We start from the raw sequence: 20,366 nt of genomic DNA, 5'->3' as shown, positions 1-20,366 counted from the left end.
TGCCTGCACATCCAAGTGACTCAGCAATTGGCTGACAGGAACCTATGGGATATACACTTAGGTAGCTGGGATAAGCAGCCAAATCCTTTCAGAATGAAAATTCATCATGTGGCTGGGCCCAGCAACTCACATTTAGGGACACTTTACTATCCTTAGCTGCCTGCTGGGTTGCCATCCTGCAGTAATCTAGGAAACCTGTCACTCTTTAAAGTTTTTTGGGATTACCTTTAATTATTATTGCCAAAAAATAGCTGGCCAATCAGGCCACATCATTTAGGCTTCATTAGAAGCAAATTGACAGAACAGTATCATCACATGCAATTGCAGCCACGATGGTGAGCAAAGGATTTAATGGCAAGTCACAGATCCACAAAAAAAATCAAAAATCTGATGCAATTACTCAACAATATGCAACACACAGCCCTACTATGCTGTGCTAACCAGCTCTTAAGCAATGAAACACAGAAATCCCACATTCCCTGGCCTTCCACAGCAATGGTTCTGTTTTAACAAATTAAACTAAGACTTCCATCAGTCCTGTATTTCCACTCAAACAGAGATTCAACATAGTGTCAAAAAATTATTATCTGATTGCACAGAAGAAAAAGGTCAGTGCTATCAAACTTTATTTAACAGAACACAGAACCCTCCCTCCCCTCCCTTCACACGGCAGCTACTCAGCTTAAAAATCACATAGGTCATGCTGCAACCTGCTTTCTCAAGGCAGTTAAAATACGACCAACTTGCAATCCCCAAAAAGGGCTTTAAAGGTATTAAATTACATATATGCAGGTGCTGTGGGGCTTTCCAGCCATGAGCTAACTGGATTGAAAAAAAAAAAGAACCTTCCTCTCCAAATACAAGGTAAAACACCTGGGTTAGTGCCAGAGCCAAGGTAAGGAGCAGTTCAGGTCTTATCGACCAAAAACAGTTGCACCAGAACACAATTTAAGGCAAATATAAACCAAAGTAGCTCTACCAGGAGGAGTTCTTAGGTAAGCTCACTTTTCTGGCCAATTGGATGCTTTAGACTGGCTTTTAGTGTCACAAACACAGCCCAGCCAAGGGAATTGTCCTTTCTACCACAAGGGCAGTGTTCACACGGTATTTATTGTCTCAGAGACATCACAGCACAATAACTATGGAAAAAGGAAACAGAACAGCTCTGTGATACCAGTCTAGGTGAATCTCTCCACAAACAAAGCACCCTTAATGCACACAGGTGAGAAGCTACCAGGTAAACAGGGTTCAGCATGGAAAACCAGAGCCCCTTAGGCAAGGCCAAGTCCCAGAGCCCCAAGAGTTTCATTTCTCTCAAGATAAGGGAAAGCTTCCAATCCTGGGTTTAGGATTTTCAGCCTGTCTACACAGATCATCTGATCAGCAATTGTTTGACCCTCACTGTAAAACAGCGAAAATGTAAAAGAAAGAAATAAAAAACCCTAAATATACACCTTGTTAATAAAAAAGGGTCAACAGCGGTTTACTCCCAAATCCTTTCCCCACTTTTAGGTTCCAGGTGACATTTCAGCCCACAGTGTCCATTTTACATTCACATACTGCCTGAGATACTGGATTTACAACCCTATAAATGGTTTCTAGATGCTGCCCGGCAGCACTGTGCATGATGCACAATCCTGGTTAACAGAACAATCTGGGTACAGAACCAGCCAGGCTGTGCCGAGTTCCATTGCCTGGCAACTGCAATTACTGCCACAGCTTTATTAGAAGAGCATTGGAATGGCAGAGCAAGCAGGAGAGTCACTGCTCATCCTCTGGATGGTATTACTGGAGAGCCTGGGATGCAACAGGTTGCCCTGCTGCATTTCTACCAAATCCTGCCGTGGGAAAGCAGTGGGTCCAGCCGGGTGAGCCAAGCACAGCCTCGGCACCTTTCACTCGGCAGCTCATCACCAGGGGTTACCTGTTCTGCTCCCCCTCGGAGCCAAAACTGGGGGGAAGAGTGTTGTAAAACTCTGGGGGTGAGGAGGATGCAACAAATTACAGGAGATGGGACTCAGGCAAACCAAAGAGTTTGGATGCTTGAAATACTCCCAATTTTGGGCACCTCCTTTTGCTGGGATCTGCAGCAGCACATATTTATCCCAGAATCAAGGCAAGACCAAGCTGGAGATCTCTGTGTTCATCACTGTTTTACCCTTTACCTTGCACAACCCCCCCCCTTAGCTAAAGACAGAGCTAGAGAACACCTACTTAAGCTGAATTTTGCCAGTTCCCTGGTTACTATTTCACTATTTGGTCATGAAGGAGATAACATAAGGAAGTAGAAGAAATTTGAGTCATAAAAGATTGTTGTTTTTCTCTCCTTGATGTTATCCAAGTGACAGTTTTGGTTTGTTTTTACAGTGGATATTTACAGAGAGATAGGTACAAAATAAGATTTTAACTTGGAAAAACATCTTTCAAGTCACCTTTAAAGTTAACTTGTTGCATTCACTAGGAGAAAGCGGATTTAAACATGCTGTACTAAGTTTAACCTCACCTGATTCTTGAAAAGCACAATTTTTTGTAAGATCACTATCTTAAAAGACCTCATTCTCTCAAAAATCAATTTTCATCTGGGGCAGGGGGGACATGACACACAATATCTTTTCAGGCTCAGATTTTTGTGACTGCCATAGAACTTATCAACTGTTTGACCTGGTTGACTGAATTAAAATTAAAATATCCTCCCTGAAGGAACTGTGGAATGGGCAACTGCTGTTAAGAGGTGATTTAGTACCAGAACACCTGGAACCTCAGCCTTCTGGGCAAGTGTGTTTCTTCAGCAAAGTGCTCTGTGTTTCTTAACAAGCGTGTACTACTTAATATTTAAATTATTATAGAAAATATATTTATAATTAACCTGTGATAAGAAATCTTTCCTTGGAGGACTTAGATTAAAAATTAAACAGTGACCTTTATCCATTGCAACAAATAAAAGGAGGAGTTATACAAAGAGAAGCAAGAGAAACCACACGAACTAATACATTCCTAGATACTCAAACCTGAATGACATATTCTGGAGCTTCACTGCATTCAGAAACTCTTTTATAACAATAGACACTTTGCAAGGTAGACAAAAAAATATTAGCTGATGCTCAACAGGTACCATCTCTCAAACAGAAGGACCACCAGCAGGAATAACTCTGCCTGTCCCCTCACGAGGAGGAAACTCATACAGGCAGGAACTGCTCCCAACAATTTAGAATCCGGCTACAGGACTGCACCAAAATCAACTTCTCTCTGGACCCAGACTACATTCAACAAAGCCTTGGTGAGACTGTTTCCTTCGGACACAAGGAAGGTTTCACCAAGCTCTGCAATCCCAGAACTAATTATAGCACCCCACATCCTTCCCCAGCACCACCACTTGTTTTACAGTAAAACAGCTGCCAATCTGGAAGTTAAAGGAAGAATCTAATTTTCCCTGTGCCACTGCAGCCACCCCAAAAAAAAAAAAAAGGAGTTGTTCTGCCTGTAGTTATGATTTGCCTGCCCAAACAACATCAAGTCACCCCCACCAAACATCTGCTGCCAACACAAACTGCACCAAGGGGCACAACTACAGCGGGCAGCGGTGCCACCCGCGCGCCTGGACACAGCCACAGTGCACAGCTTAAACCGGGTCTGAGAGAGAAAAGTACAAATTAACAGAGGGAAAAAAGGCACAGATAAAAAGGATCTGGATGGGAGGACAAAAAAAAAAAAAAAAAACAAAAAAACACCTCTTTTCCTCCTGCCAGCTTGAAGGCAGAGTCCTGTGGGGAGCAGAGCTGATGGACAGCCCCCGGCCTCGCCTCACCCGCCCGCCAGCTCCGCCGGCCCCGCGCTGCTGTGAAAGAAAACCACGGTATTTGTGCAAGGCTGGTTGGTTCCATGTTAAGAAAACACATCTGAGCCGACAGTGCTTTGCTTTACCACATGCCAGCTTCATTCAGCTTCACATTCAGAAACCAGGACTCGGTCTCCTTATTCCCTCCACAGTTAACCAGCAATTTAGGGCACGGAGAGAGTTCTGAACTCAAGAAGCGCCCCCAGATCTGTGAAGGGCACACACTGCCTGTGACAGAAAACTTCCCAGTCTGCTTGGAAAAGGTGAGGCCCCTGAGTGACAGGACTGACTGTGTTGGGTAACACCACTTAAAGATGTTTATCATGGAACAGATAAAAACAAAGAAATTCAAAAAAAAAGGCTGGGTAGCAATCTTTGTTTTGGTGTGAAGACGTGCACACACCCGTGCTGGGAGAGGTGAGAGACACAAATGGGTCCTCATGGAGACCATGAATTTACTAAAATGTCACAACAAAAAGAGAGCAGCTCTGAACTAACAGATCCAGTCAGCTTAACCAACCCAAAGGATGACAGTTTATCAGAAAGGAAAGGCTGGTCAGAAGGAAGTAATGCAGCAGATACCCATCAAAGCACAAAAAGCAGGTCTGAGCACGGAGCCAGCAGCAAGACTGCACCAAAAACTTCCAAATGAAGTGGAAAACATCAGACTTGGCAATCCTGCTGCCAAGGAATTATTTACCACATGACGATCAATATTACAATACACACAGAGACAGGTATTTTTATCTCAACCTCTATTTGACCCAGTGGGAGCTACAGACACTTTCTCACACTAATTCACATACTTCAAGGAGAGTCAAGATGGGGAATAAAAAAAAAAAAAAAAAAAAAAAGAGTTGGAAGCATTTCAGGTCCTGTCTCCTTTCAGCCCATTTTCACTGAATCAGACCAAAACTGTCTGAGAGAACAGTTCAGAACTGATTTGTGCTACTTGAGCAGCTGGTCAGTAAAGCAAAATACTCAAGAATCACAGGAAGAGGTGGTTGTTCTGTCAGTCCTTTCAAGTCATTCCCCTTCCTTCACTGCATCAAAAGCAAAAAGCATCTCTTAAAAATTCCTCTGAAAAGCCTGGACAAGTGCCTAAACTTCCAAGATCTATTCTCTATAGCCTTGGGCAAGAGTGATGGGAAATAAACTTTTCTACTCAATGGCTGCTTTTTAAGTTTAAAAAACAAACAAAAAAAAGGGCAATCAGTACTAGTCCTATTAAATATTTGGAAACTGCAGCTCAGGAAACAGGGAAGCAGGAGAAGGCAATGATGGGAGGAAGGAGAGGTCTGATTTTCAGACAACCAACTTGAAAAAACCTTACTTCAGTGAACTGGCAAATAAGCAATTTCAGATGTGTTAGACATCTTGAGTTACCTTCTGAAACACAACCCAGCTAAAGGGAAAAGGGTTAATTATATCCCTTATGCTCCAGAGTATTTCAGCAGGCTATGGCATTATGTTCTTCTGAAGGGCAAGTTGTTCTTTTATTTATTGTTTAAAGCACAAACATAAACACAAAGTGTCCAACCCTAAGGTGGTGATTACCACTTTCACTAAAACAGAAACGCAGGGCTGCAGGCTTTCTCTGCTACAAAGCTTTTAAACCCATTCTGTTTCCCTGACATTCTTCCCCCCACCTCACTCTTCCCCGATAGAGATCACAAAAACAAGGAAGACATTTGACATACAGGAGAACGTTCTGCTGATTAAGAGAAAACAAGAGCACATTGCTCTTGAGAGGATACAAAGCACCACTTCCTAATGTGTCTGACTCCGTCAGCACAGCAGGCCTCTTGTCGTTTCAGAGGGAAACTGCTCATATTGATTTTTCCAAAGCACCAGTATTATAAAAATATTACACATTTAATGGTGTTTAACAAAGTGCACTTGTAGTGGGGCATATCAACAGAGATCCTACAAGACAAGATGTAAGGTATCAAGGTGTGGCTTCAAGCACTTGAAGATTCTCCGCGAGCGCCAGCGCTGAGAACTGCCAAGATCCCTCCTCATAAACCTCAGCACGACTGAGACGTGTCTTTCATGTCTTTCAAGTGTGGCAGCTCTCGCTCCTGAATTCACGACAGCCTGAACAAACACCATACTTTGCTGAAAACCGGTGTCCTTTCCACGCCTCACCAAATTTCAACCGTGCAACTCGGGGCTCCGTGTTTGCTCAACTTTTTCTAGAGGAAAGGAAAGTTCTTTGCACCCTCTCAGAGCAGTTCACCCCTCTAGTTGTTCCCTTGCAAAAGCCAGAGCAACTGAATCAGCTCTTCTGACTGCAAACCACACACCCTGCCTGTCAGGAAGCCTGCAAGAATTTTTTCTTCCCTCTTTTGTTTACAAATTTGAAAACCGAGCTGTTCTCAGACCACCTCTTTTTCCCCCTTCCCATCCTAAATAAGGCAACATTGGGAAAAGCCTGTACATGCTTTCCAAGGAATAAGCATATTTCTCCTTCTCTTAGTTCTTTGTTTTAACACAGCATATCAGACTGTACATCCACGACAAGTTTCAATGGTTCAAAGACCATCTGAACAGCTGTTATTTTGCCTTTCAAAATAGCCCCTCCGAAAAATTCCTTAAAAACCAGGATTTTGTGAGGGATGCAAAAAACAGAGGAGAAGGGACAGCCTTACCTCCCACCTCCTCCTATTCCTCCAGGGATCTAAAGTTATCTCTTCCTAAAGTGATATTTCAAGGCTTCTTTATAGCTTGTTTCCAATATAACTCAGAACAGTGAACATCCTCCCTTTCGTTCCTTCTAACAAATCCCTTTTCAGCAGAATTTACTCTCACATATGCAACGTGGGCAGAGTCTAGTAATGCAACTTAATAGTTCCTAACAAAAAAAAAAAAAAAAAAAAAAAAGGTTTTGCTAACAATAAGTCCTAGGAAACAAAGAAAGAAAGAAATTTTAAATCTTACCTGCACATGTTACCACAGTGTTTCTAATTAGTATCTGTCAAAAGAACGTTTTCATCACAAGAAAAGAACAAAGCCGCAGAATGACAAAGATAATTTGTCATTCATCAAAAGGTAATTGCAAACAACAACAGGTAAGGGAAATTTTCTGCATCATGTCCCTCCATCCATCCCACCCTCTGCCAGTGTGCTGCAGTCAGGCTGCAAAGGAACAGGACACTGCCACACCACCCAGGGCCTGCGAGCAAAGGGATTTCAGGGGAGGATGTTCTGAGCTCAGCAACACAAACACAGGTCAGTCAGACAAGAACTCCAGGACTGAGGAGACCAATGAAAAGTTTAATCTTAAGCTTCTGTCATTAGCCACTTAAGACACCTCTTCCCCCCACCTTGCTGCGGAGCGTATTTCAGTGTCTGGATTGTATTTTAGTGTCTGGATTGTATTTTAGTGTCTGGATTATCACTGCTGGGAGGTAACTCGGCTCAGAGCGGGCACACACCTGTTCTCACCGCAAACATCTCCGGGCTGACACCCAGGGCAGCCTGCAGTGACTTCAGACACAGTCACTTCCACATTCCACCCCCAAACTCCCCTCCAAGAAGTGATCAGTCACTCTCGGCTTTCACACTTCAGTAATTTTGGAATCAACAGGAAATGGAGATCAATTGTGATTCTCCCAACTCAATAATGACTCATCATTCAACTCCCTGTAGCCTTCAAATTCATCTGTGAAGAGACACGATAGCGAGGCCAAAGTAAAAATAGCAAATCTGGCTTGCACACAATTAACACTCCCTCCTCCATCAGATTTGCCACATTTTCAGGACATTTTCAGGATTGCGACATTTTCAGGATTGCGACACAGTGACCATCCTGCTCATCCCCCGTCAGCTTCCAAACTCACTCACAATTTGGCTTTCTCAGCTTAACCAGGAAGAATAATCAAGAAAATTTATATATATATATTATACAAACCCACTGCACCCCACTCTGTACCATCCATCACTCAATTTGAACGTGTCTAAATAAGAGTTAACTCTGCCTACCAGTGCCCCCAGCTAATGACAATGGATCTCCTGCCCTTTATATTTTGAAAATACTCTCAAATCATTAATTTCTTTCTGCTTACACAACCTCCAAGCCAAAAAAAAAAAAAAAAACCACATTTGCATGAAATTAAAAGTCAATAAAAAACAATTATTTCATTTACAAAAATAGAAAATCATTTTATATAAACCACTTAAATGCATTCTTCTAAAAATAAACTTAATTACAAATCTAACATGAAATTGTAACAGCATATATTAGGGCAAATGCCTACTGTAATTTAAATAAAATAAAAATAGTAAGCATATAATTTACACCAAAAAAAGTTGGAACTGGTGAATTTGCTGTTCAGTGCTCTCCTGGAGCCACCCTTTGATGAAATGCTCAGAGAGCTTTTACATTCAACAGCTACTTCTGCAAGAGCCTCATTTCAGTTTACTCAAATGGTTCAGTTCAACAAGCACTTAATCCCAAATTATAAAGGACTCCTGCATGGAAACCTGTGAAACAGTCAGTGGGCATGATCTATTAGCTCTGAACTTTTGAGAAACAATGACAAACTATTTTTTCTGTTGATGGTTTGGGGTTTTTTTTACATCATGCCCGTCCTCCACACTTGGAGTTTTAATTAAGTCTCAAAACTCAGATCTTCTGCATTCCAACTGAAATTCCATTTTCCATCCAAATTAAAAAAAAAAAAAATAACACAAATGAGAAGTAATCTACCAGAAAATAAATCATTTGCCATTTTGTCACTTAAAAATGTGAAAATTAAGGATCTGAGCAAATACATCCAAGGCATCTAATTATTTACATGAATTTGTAAAAAGGTCTGTACTTTCAGAAAAGGCTGTTTGTGAATCATTGTTCTAACAGCTGTCAATCAATTAAGAAAAAAATCCAACTAAAAACATGCAAAATGAGATTAAAACTGTGTATTTAGAGCAAAGCTCTTCCTGGCTTGCTGTTTTAAGTCACTATGGAAATCATTCACTCCATCTCAATAAAAGAAAAAATAATTATATACTAGTAGAGTGTATATATATATATATATATATATATATACAGTATATGAGGCCTTCATACTAAGGAAGAACTAAACTGTGAAGAGTAAATTGGACCAAAATTCCCAACATTTTCACCGGGTGGTTCCGAAGCCTCACGATCCATCCCCTCAGGCTCTCACAGTGCCCTTCCATGAGCAGTGTAACTAAATCAGGTGAGAAGAAAATGGAACTCTTCCACCTTCTGAACATCTGAGCAGTTGTGGTTGTGCACAGCACCTCACTGACCCACAGCCTCAAAGTGTGTGCTCCACATCCCGGGCACCAGGCTCGACAGCGGCAAAGCCAACCAGGACACCAAGGAGCACGAGACACCACTGGAAGGTGGAATATTGATGGAGAGGGAGAACAGAGGGGAACGTCCCCATCCGGGGCGGGCAGACATCTTAAATGGAGCCTCCACCCCCTTCTGTAAAAATCATTTAAGGTGATAATTATACCCCAGCCCCTCTCCCCACAAAGCGGGATTCACCTCAGGTCACCAAGTCTGGGAGAAGCCGCAGGGGCGTCAAAGCCGACGCTGTGACAGGGACAGTCATCCTGAGGTCACAGCAGTATTTTGATACTGCAGTAAACAAGGCCCGTGGCCACGCATCCAACAAGCAAGAAACACTGGATAGCTGCACACTTCTGTGAGCTGCTGCTCCTGAAGAAGGAAGAAAAGTCCTATGGAAGCATCCCAGCCCATCCCACAGGGAGGCCAAGCCGCCCTCAACCCACCTGGACTTTTGTTCTGCTCTAACTGCACGTGACACCAGGTAATGTTCTCAGTTGCCTGTGAAGATCTGGGTTTATTTTTAGTGTAATATACTATCTCCTTATCAGTCAGCTGATCCCAACACCCCCATCCTCATACTTGTGCTCAGAGTGGAGTCATCCAACGCCTGGCAACGCGCGGCTTCCCAGGGAAAGTGCCGTCACCTGGATGACAGAGTCACACGAGCACCCCGAGCCACGTCAGTGTTGCAAACACCAAGCCTTGAACCACCCCCCAAAGGCAGCATTTTCTGTGTTCTACAAAGGGGGAGGGAGATACAGACACCCGGAGGAGGAATACCATTTCTTCCCAACCCTTCAATACTGGCAGCTCCTGAAGCACGAGATGTGATCACTCCCTATTTTAGCAAGCATGACTACCAGTGCTGTTGCTCACACAAATTATCCAGTCCCTTTTTAAAATCCAGTTACAGGGTTTAACTTCAGTCTTCTCTACCCAACTAGCAGATAGAGAAAGGTGAATGCACTGGTAAAATCTTGACATGCTTTATTTGCTCTTCATTAAAAAAAAAAAAAAAGACCCTTGCTCTGAATTTATAGTTCTCAAACCAGTATTTAAATCTGGAAAGAAAAACAAATGTGAACACAACTGTGCAGCATTAATCTGATTCCCACATTCCAACTCTCTCGCTCTCCAACACTGCAATAAGGTATTGCAGACAAATTTAAAAGTGAAGTCACTGATATCAACTACAAGAACACCAAGAAAATCCTCAGACAGCGTTGGCTTAGGCAGCAGAATGTGTAATTCTTGTCTTCACACTTTCACTTTCTTTCATGAAAAATACTGGAAATATCTTTTTGCCAGGTTAACCAACTCTGACTTCAATCTCGCTGACATTTCTTAAGTAGAGCTGAATAATTCCATTCATATGCAAATGGTACAATAAGCCCTGAGTAGCAGCACTTGCAGCTCCCTCACGAGATGAGCATTTACTCTGCCTTACCCTGCCCAAGTCTCATCTGCAGTGATGTATCCAAAATGCTCCAAGACCCAAAAGGTACAGCCCCAGCAATTTACAGAGGGTATGTGTTCAGCCTCGATGTTGGTGGGGTTTTTTTCTTTTACTTTGTGGGGTATTTTTAAATATTAAAGAGATGAAAGAATCGAGAACTGAGATTGCATCTGTTGCCATCACAATTTAACCACAGTCCATGTATTTATACAGTGGAATCTCCAAAATAACACTGCATCTGTTAAGATGACAGTGTTTTTCCATGGGCTGCGCTGTGTTGTAGCACAGTTACTCTAAAGCTATTGCTTTTGAAGTGCTGATTGCGATCCACCCCAAATTCCTTTTGTAATCTTCCTCAAACGTGTTGAATTATAAAGCTGTTGTGTTTCTCAGTGTGGCTTGGGAACAACAAAACCCTCATACATCTCATCAGTGGGCATTTGGCACTAAAGCCCTACAGCTAATGCAACATGTTTATTTAAACAATGAACTACCCAGAGAGCTCCACAGCCCGTGTACAAACAGATGAGCGTTTCATGTGTGCTTCTGCTGCAGCCCAGAGCCCCCACACACACACACCCACTCCCCTGCACTCTCTGTGCCTGATTTCTGCAGGATAACAACTGATCCCACTTGGAAGGACCTCTGTTCCTTCACTGATAACATCGGCCACTTCAGAACCACAACCCGCTGAACAATATAAAAGCTCAAATCTTAAAAGAAACTCTCATAACCTAATTTAAATGTTAAGTACATCTTTCGTTCTTTTTGAGACACAGTATCAACAAAAATATTTGTCCACGTAGTCAGCCCACTCCAGTGTGACAAAAATATAAACATTTTATTAGCACACACACAAAAGGAAACAAACAAACAATCAAAACCTTCAGTCGCTCCCAGGCAGGACCCTGGCAAGCTCAAGTCAGTCTCAAACCGAGCCAAGTCTCAAGTTTGGAACAACAAATGTGCTTTTCTTAACCCCCAGTTCTGCTCTCCTGCACAGTGACCGCTGCAAGACTCCAGCTCCACCATGGGTGTAGCCACTGGAAGAGCTGCAGGGAACACCAAAAAAACAGAACCTCCACATCCAAAGTGCACAAGCAGCTGGACTATCAGACCCTTCCACACCTGGCATCCTCCCCCACACACAACCTGGCACAAGTCCTGCTGGTTTGCAGCTGTCAGGTCCGAGGAAGAGGAGCAACGTACACAGAGTAACAGTCACCTACAAGCATCTCCTAAGACAGCTGGACATTCATTCCTGCCACACTTCCCAGGAGACATGGGGAGGACCAACAAATTTGCATCTCAAAAACAAACAAATAAACAGCTTCAGAGACGAACTGAAAGATGTTCACTGCAATCACTGCAGCATCACAAGCTGCTTCCACCTGCTGGGGTACAGAACCAGGGAGAAGCAACAGCTCAAAATCCAGTCATGGAAGTCAGACACCATCACAATTCCAGTGGGCTCCCCCTTCCACCCCAGTGGGTTTGTGTCATCATCCTATTGAGTCCCTCTTCAGTTGGTTCTCAGCTAAAAGAAAAGGCAGAACCACTTGAAAGCTCAACAGGAACAACCACACTGTTTAAGTCCACCAGCATTTTGGAGAATGCACCAACTCCCCAGCGGGATACACAAAACTTGAGTAGGGAGGACAACACTAACAATGTAATTACACTCCAAAAGCCCTCGGAGAGACCAAAAAGACCACAGTGAAACTAAGTTCTGGCCTGGCAAAGAGCACGGGGGGACAGGACAAACAAGGCATTGCCATTTCAACTCTTCCCACTTGAGCCAAGGGTCAGTCTCAGCTCAGCTGAGCAGCACAAAGATGTGTCTGCTCCCACCGGGCAGTGCCAGTTCCCCACTCCTGCCCGAGGTGTCCACAGAGCAATTTTAAGCCTTTCAAGGTACAGACAACTCACACCCAGAGTCACTCCAGGGGATGTGAGAGGAGCAGCAGGGAAGTAAAAAGGTCAAGATGTGGAGACAACCCTAAACTGAAGCCAAAACAAATAATAAGGAAACCACTCCAGTGTGATCCAGGGATAAAGCCCTTCCCAAGCCCAAGCCAATTCTTCTGCAGAAGGTTGGTTACAGACAGTTTCCAGAAGCAGCTGTCACCAGACCTTTCTCCAAAAGACTGTATCCCTTTGATTAAGACTTAAGATGTGAACTATTCATCTCCATAAGATGACCTCCCACTTCCAGAAAAACTTGTGACCATTTTTATAACTGCTCTATCACACGTCATTATGGGGGTTTTTCCTACCCCATAAACTCCTTTGGGAGTTGCTTCTCAAATATAACGAGCTGCCAGTCTACAAAATCGGGGAAAACCAGCACTATGTCAATTTGGTTTTTGGGAAGCTGTTTCTTCATCCAAGAGATCTGGAATTCTCTTTCAATAACCCTCTCCAAACACAACAGTTGAGCTCTTGTGAAGCTTTCCCGTGCACACACATCCCAGGAAGGCTTCTCAGGCTGAGCACCAGGATCCATGAGCACACCAGACACAGGGTCCCGGTAAGCACTAGGGAAAACCTCCCCTCACCTTGCTAAAACACCCCTTACAAACACCCAGCAATGCCAACAGAAAAGAGTAAATAAAACAGTGGTGCCACCGTAACCTTACCAGCACACAGCTACCACCAGCCCCTGCTGTGCTTACAGACATTTTTTCACAGAAATACTGCCCATGTTTCAGCAGAAATGTGTCTGTAACTAGAAACAAAGGTTGCACCTTGGTCCTCCCTGCTTTGTCTCATCTGTCTTACATAAGAACTGCCACTACACCACAGCTTGAAGATAATGATGCTCTCGTACTTGAGGATCACACACTCAGCTGCAGCTACCTACTGTACTCCAGAAGTAACAAATGGGAGAGATACTTCAAAGAGCACATTATCCCAGCTCTAATTTATGCATGCTCCCTCTTACCATCAAGCCATTCATTTTAAACCTGTCAGATATACTTGTAACGTAGCATAATGAATAATTTAAAAAGTAATCTGTATAAACCAAGTTTATAAACTTAACAGCAGGTACAGTACCTTTCATTCAAGCAGACTGCTCTCTGATAAAGTACAAGAGATCTTTGACTACTTCAGTATGTATTCATTTCATGCATTCTGAACTTCAAAAAATTCTTTCCTGCCTCCAATCAAACCCTCCACTATTTGAACAGTATTGTGTAAGTAGCTCACTTAAATGAGTAGTGTAATAATTCGCAAACTGTTCATACTGAAGGAAAAAAAAATACAAAGCTGCTGGAAACACTCAGAAAAAATGACCCATCACCAACTCAACGGCAGGGGAAACCCACTCGCCTCTGTCATTAAAACCCTGTTAATATTTCCTGCATCTGCCTGAGGCTGTCACATCCTGACACTGCTCCCTCCACAGGGAGAAGGAATATTCGGCAAAGAACTCCCAAAAAAAGCCCACCTGTCAAGAGAAAGTGTTCTGATCAGTTGATGCTCACACTTCCAAGTAAACAGAGCTATCTTTACAGCAGGTAATGGCACCAATAAGGGCTGTGCAGATAACACTGCCCGGTCACAGCCATTGCAGCAACATGTGCCTCACTCCAGCAAACAAACCCCCCCTCCCCGGGCACTGGACCTGCCCAAAACACACCTTCACAAACTCAGGGTTCACAAAAGCAGGATGCACCCCCCTAATTTATAAACTACGACAGCAAAGCACATCCATGTGCAGTTCACCTGTTTCCTGCTTTAAAAGGTTTATTTGTACAATGTACGTTTTTTTTAAGCCAACAGCACAGCATCAACCACAACCTGGCACTTCAGTGTCCATCCTAACGGGAATTACTGCTCCAAGTTATCACTAAAATAACTTTGTGCTGCTACAAAACACTTGCTGTTCTATAAAATTACTTCCCAGTGGATTGGCTCCTCCAGAGGAATAATCTCAGTACTTTAGTGGGGTGTGAGGTCCCTTCTCCCTGGGCAGGTCAAAGGCAACAGTCTCCCAAAAAAACTTCCTGGGGAGTCACTGAAACACAGACATTCTTCTTTCTGCTTGTACCATCAAGTTTACCAACAAAGAAACAGAGTAATTGGAAATGTACAGGTCTGGATAGTCCAAAATTAATAAATAAATAAAATTATGTTACATTAAAGCTTACAAGCCATATGCAAATCAACCCGTAAATAAACAACAATTTTGCTTTTCAGCACATTTTAAACAATCTTGTGCCACAACAGCAACTTCTGGAGGATATCAACACTGAGCAAGTTAATTGGCGTCTCAAAAGATGTCCTGAGGGAACTGCTCATATTTAGCATTTGCAAAGGTTAGAAAGCAAAACTTGCAGTGATAAAGGCAAGTTAAACCCTCACAACACATCACTCTGCCGACCCCGGGTGTGCCAGAATGCATCTCCTTAATTAATCAATGAGTCAAACTATTATCAAACTTAGTGAGAAAAACCAACAAGTCCTGCCAGCAGGAACCAGAGCCTGTTTTGGAGTCGAGGACTCAGTTCAGCTCTGTTTGCAGAGCCCAGGAACATATGAATGAACACTGAGTGCTGCTAATCGTTAGCCGGTCCTCAAAGTTTCTCTCAGACAGTTTTGGACACAAAAAAAGACAAATATAGTACTCCAGAAATCAGTCCAGATTGTACCTGTCATGACTTGGCTAAGAGGGAAAAAAAGCAGCCCAAAAAAACCACACACAAGACAGGCTGGCTAACAACCACCAATGTGTCTTCATCAACTACTGTTTGTTGAGTTCTGCTTTTGTACAATGAAAAAAAAAAAAAAAGGCAAAACTATTCTTTTTAAAGTGGTTTTCATAAATCATAAAAACTAATCCAACTAACCTGCACAAAGAACCTGTCTATACAATTTACACTGATAGAAAAATTATACATGTCAAACAGATCAAAATACTAAAACAGTATTTCTACCTTTCAAACACATCACTGCATTCCAGAAGTCTTTCTGCACACAAACCCTTAAAAGCAGCACGTTCCATTACCACCAAAGCCCAGGAACCTTAAAAGCTCAGCTTTGTCACAAAGATCCGAAATCAACTGAAACTACAAATCTGCAACAAGTTTAATTATGAGACTCTCGAGACAATTACTCAAACTGCAGCTTTTTTCATAAATTTAGCATCTGCAATAGTTTCCAATAATGAACTGTAGTTTACCCATTCCTGTGTGCACACTCACACGTAAATAAAAAACAGCTGCTACTTGATAACATCCGAAAGCATTTCCAAATGTGAAAGCTTTACACTAAAATTCCAGTAAGAATGGATTTAATTTCATAAACCAAAGCTTCCAGAACTTTTCCAGCAAGTTGCCATTGCTTCTCAGTCATCAGCTCTTCAAGTGCAATAATGCTCATGAAGTTTATTAATTTAACTGTAGATAATTCAGATAAATACACTGACTTCTTAAAAACAATTTAATTCAGTGCATTTTGTTAAGTTATGAACTTTAGAGCCATTACAGATGATGAGCCAGATAAGTTGTTTGCTGTGTGGGATCATAAAGTTAACATCCAGTGTGAGAAAAACAGGTTTCCTGCATATATTATTGCCTCTCTCTCTCTCTCTCTCTCAAAGTCTGAGACTGTAAACAAACTTCTCTACAATGAAGTTTGTGGTAGCTCACAATTCACACAGATGGAAAATACACACAATATAATTAATCATTTAACAAAACTGCCTCTTCTGCTCTCACTGAGATAATAGTTCCAGTGACCACTGGTAAAATCTACCTCAGAGTAAAAAGAAAACAAAAATTACTGGGGAAGAGAAGAAGCCTTAGTTAAACATGAACTGAAATTGTCCTTTCAAGCTAATAGTTTCAGCCCCGAAATGTATTTTAATTTGAAATGTTAGCTGCTTAAAGAAAATTCTACTCCAAGATTTCCTTAGTAAACGCCAGTTTAGCAGAAAATTCAACAGGATTTGAAACAACTTTTCCCATGGTAACACATACTGACAGAAATTAATTATTTACCGATGAAGACAGATTCAAAAATCACATCACATGGATGCTCTGTAACACTAGATTTTGTGTGTGTATTTCAAGATGAAAACAATTTCAGCACTGGAGCTGTGCTTTAACTCCACTTTAGAATTAGTTTGAAGGAACAACAGGTCAGGGAAAAGCTGACACAAAAAATTAACACAGCAGTTGATCAAGTCTGAGCAATTTCCCCATTAAACCAAATAAATCGTGTCTTCTGTTGTATCTGAAGTTTAACTGATCTGTCTTCTTGCTCTCTGCAGCCCCCTCCTCACTTCTCACAACATACTTAAGAACTAAGTTTCCTTCACTTTATACAAAAAAACCCCACTGTTTCTCTCTTAATTGTTGGTTCAACACTGAAACTTCTAACACACCTTCTTTCCACACCCATCCCTCTGCTTCCTCACGTTCTCGACGCATTTTGCCTGATATTAGCTAAGTCACTACCATTTCCTAACCCTCGCCGTTTCTGAGTCACACAGCCCTTTGCTCCAGTTCTGGTATGGAAACGCTCTGGAAGTCCAATCTAACATAATCAAAAGAAAAAAGTCCAAGTACTGCCTGGCTCACTCTCCTTCCCCCAGGACACCATCACTCCCTGAACACTCCCCTCCTCTCCTCATTCTGGTGAGCCCTGACTGACACCAATTCCTTGCCTGCTCTGGTATTTTCTATTCACAACCTCAACTGCAGGAGGAATTATCCAGCTCCCAGCTAACAACATTCCCTAACCACCAGGCGCGCAGGAAAACGCTGATGCAAAAGCGAGGTGTGTGTAACGCCGACACTCAGCAGGTCAGGAGGGCTTTTACTAAGCAACCTGGGAGAGAGATTAAGCATCAGCATGAGCCGCGGTTTATTAACACGAGGAACACAACACAGCCTGGACAGACAAACAAGGCGCTCACTTGAACAGACCCATCAAGGTATCCATCACTCTGAAGTACTATCAGACCTAAAACCAGTATTTTTGTTCGAAGTGCTTAACCCATTCCCTCCTAAACGTTCTCTCTGTAAATAGACAAAGGGGTGAAAATCAAAACCCCACCATGATCAAGGTAGAAAAGGAAGAAAACACCGTGTTTACACCTCATCTTAAACCCACCCCCAGGATCAAACAGCCTCCAACAGTTGTAGCTTTACACATCAAATGCACGCGTACTCCAGCACATGCTCTGTCTTAATGAAAGGTCTTCTCATGTCCCTTTTTGTGCTGTTCTAACACAATCTCGGGGAATTCTCAGCATTTTTAATGCCTTTTTCTGAGTCAGAAGCCCTCCACTGAAGCTACCTGCATTTTAAAGAGGTTTCTCTCACATAACCATGAACATATTTTATATAATTGAGCATTAAAGGGATGGGTCTCTCCCCTCCAGTTGTAACTCCTTTGTATTCCTATTTAGGAATGCCTTGCTTGTTTGACCGAAAATGGAAGTGCCTTTTAGCTATGACACAGTATATATGAAAAACAAATAAAAATTAAGATTAATCTTCCTTCCACTATTGTGGGGAGAGAGAAGAATATGAAGAGATGCAAAACATCTGCTCTGGAGATCATTTTTCCCCCTAACAGCAAAATTCTTTCAGCAATAACTCGTGAAAACAAAGGCTATTAAACTGTAAACTACAAAGACAATCGATTAGAGGCAGTATTCAGCTAAGACAAGTTTTTCAGCATATCTTCCCAGATTTAAATGCCTAGAACTTCTTCAGAAGGAGATATTTCATTTGGGATGTTCATTTTAGTTAAGTGGCAACTGCAAATACTTGAGAAGACTAGAACCTCAAATCCCAACATTACTTCACGGTCAGAGCTGAGTGAGTATTTTTATTTGAAGATACTCAGTACCAGGTAAGACAAGAAAAACAATTCTAAGCAGTTTAAGGCCACACCAGATCTCCTCCTCCTCTCCTGTACTATTTCTCCCCACTACTCAATCCTTTGTAAACCCTCCCCTGAAGAAGGGCACTGGGGGGTTGTTTTTAAACTTAGAGATTAATCTTCCTCTTGAAAACAGCTCTAGTCAAAAAGTTCAACTCGTGGAAGTCGGACTGCAGCTCTCCAGCCCCTGCTGGCCCTGTCATTACAACCCAAAAGCCTCAACTGGGCCTTAATTTGCAAGGAGTTAACAGGCATTCACTGCCCAATGAAACACAATATTACTCAACACGCATTACAGACTCCATCTATGTGCTGCTTGCTCACTTTTTTTTTTGTACTGAGCCTCACTGTCAGTGCATCCAGAGAACTTCCCTTTCTCTTCCATCTGAAACTACTACTTTTAGAAAAGCCTTTCTGCCTCCTAAATTCTTTACATTTAAAATGGAGAAAATTGATCTCTCTGTTCCTTCCCTCCGACAACACGCAGCAAAACAACAGCTCCAGGAGTATGCTGGAAAACACACGGCAGAAGAAACTAAAGCATCAGGATGCAGCAAAGGAACATCCCTGCTCCTGCAGACGCTGAAGGAGAGGGAGCAGTGTTTAAAATGGTTGGGCTCCAAGGCACATTTACCATCTCCCCGTCCACGGAGATACTCCGGGAAACAAGGGAAGGCTAATTTCATGCAGGAAATCCTCAATCCAGCGTGAGCCCGACATACCAGAAGAAAACCTATCAGCCCCGGGATTAATCCGGCGATGATTGCGGTGTAATCAATGGCAGCGCAGCCATCCCTGCCCCCTCGGTTCCCCCTGCGCCCGAGAGGGGCGGGCACTGCAACACAATCACAGGTTGGAAACGCACAAAAACAAAAGTCGGGGCTTTTGCAACTCCCGGGCGAGGCAGCGGCCGCGGCGATGGGCTGAGGATCCGCGGCAGGAGAAATCCCGGTCCCCGCGGGCGCGGCCCCGCCACGGGGATCCACGTTCTCCCGGGAAGAGCCTCGCACACGCCGCTCAAACCCCAGCGCTGGGTGCAACGCGGCCGCTTAAAAAAAAAAAAAAAATCACCTTTGAGATTACAGCCATCAAACCTTTCTGTTTGCGCACAAACGGAAAGGCTCAATGTGCAAAATAATTAGAAAAATAAATAAAGAAAAAACGAACGGCAGCCCGCGACCTTTAGATTGCGGGATGCCGCCGTAATTCCGCGCCCCGCGCACCGCCAGCGAAACCCGTCCTCGGCGGCAAAGCGGCAATAAAAAGGCAAGGCGCTTATTTCCAGGAATTCCTCACTCACTACGGCAGGTTACTGCAAACAGCCTCTAAATATTGACAGAGATCAAGCTCCTTCCATGCGGGGAGAGCAAGCGGAGTCCTTTCCCAGCCTGCAAGTGTTTACTACGCAGCTCGCAGCCCTGGCTGCGGTGTCTGAGCGCTGCCCCCGGGGCTCGGGGGGGGACACAAAGGAGGGGCGCGGGCCGGGGGCTGCGGCTGTGCCCGTGTGTACAACCAGCCGGCCGCCCCCGGGGAGGGAAGGAAGGGATGGCAGGGAAGGGAAGGGATGGCGGGGAGACGCGCAGCCCCGGGTTGTTAAACGTGCTCGAGGAGCAGACGCGTAACAGGAGGAAAACACGCAGAGCCCCGCGGGCAGGGGCGAGACCCGCTCGGCGCCGCGGCGGGAAACGCAGCGAGCCCCGGGAGCCCCTCACACACGGGGAGCCCCTCACACGCACCCACAGACACACAGGGGGTCCCTCACACACACCCCTCCGTGGAGAGGGAGCCCCTCACACACACACCCCCCTCCGTGGAGGGGGAGCCCCTCACACACACACCCCTCCGTGGAG

General features: G+C 43.5%; 1 protein-coding gene across 4 annotated transcripts in view; it reads right to left on the bottom strand.

The window, feature by feature from the left end:
* IGF1R (insulin like growth factor 1 receptor) overlaps positions 1-20,366 on the bottom strand; it is a 174,677-nt gene that overhangs the window by 153,424 nt on the left and 887 nt on the right. The gene's annotated exons all lie outside the window — the stretch shown is intronic.

Source organism: Corapipo altera, unplaced genomic scaffold, assembly GCF_003945725.1.
Source record: "Corapipo altera isolate COAL_440 unplaced genomic scaffold, ASM394572v1 50, whole genome shotgun sequence".
NCBI classification, from domain to species: Eukaryota; Metazoa; Chordata; class Aves; order Passeriformes; family Pipridae; genus Corapipo; species Corapipo altera.
Note: the sequence above shows the minus strand (reverse complement) of the source record. Positions and strands in the feature narration are given on the sequence as shown.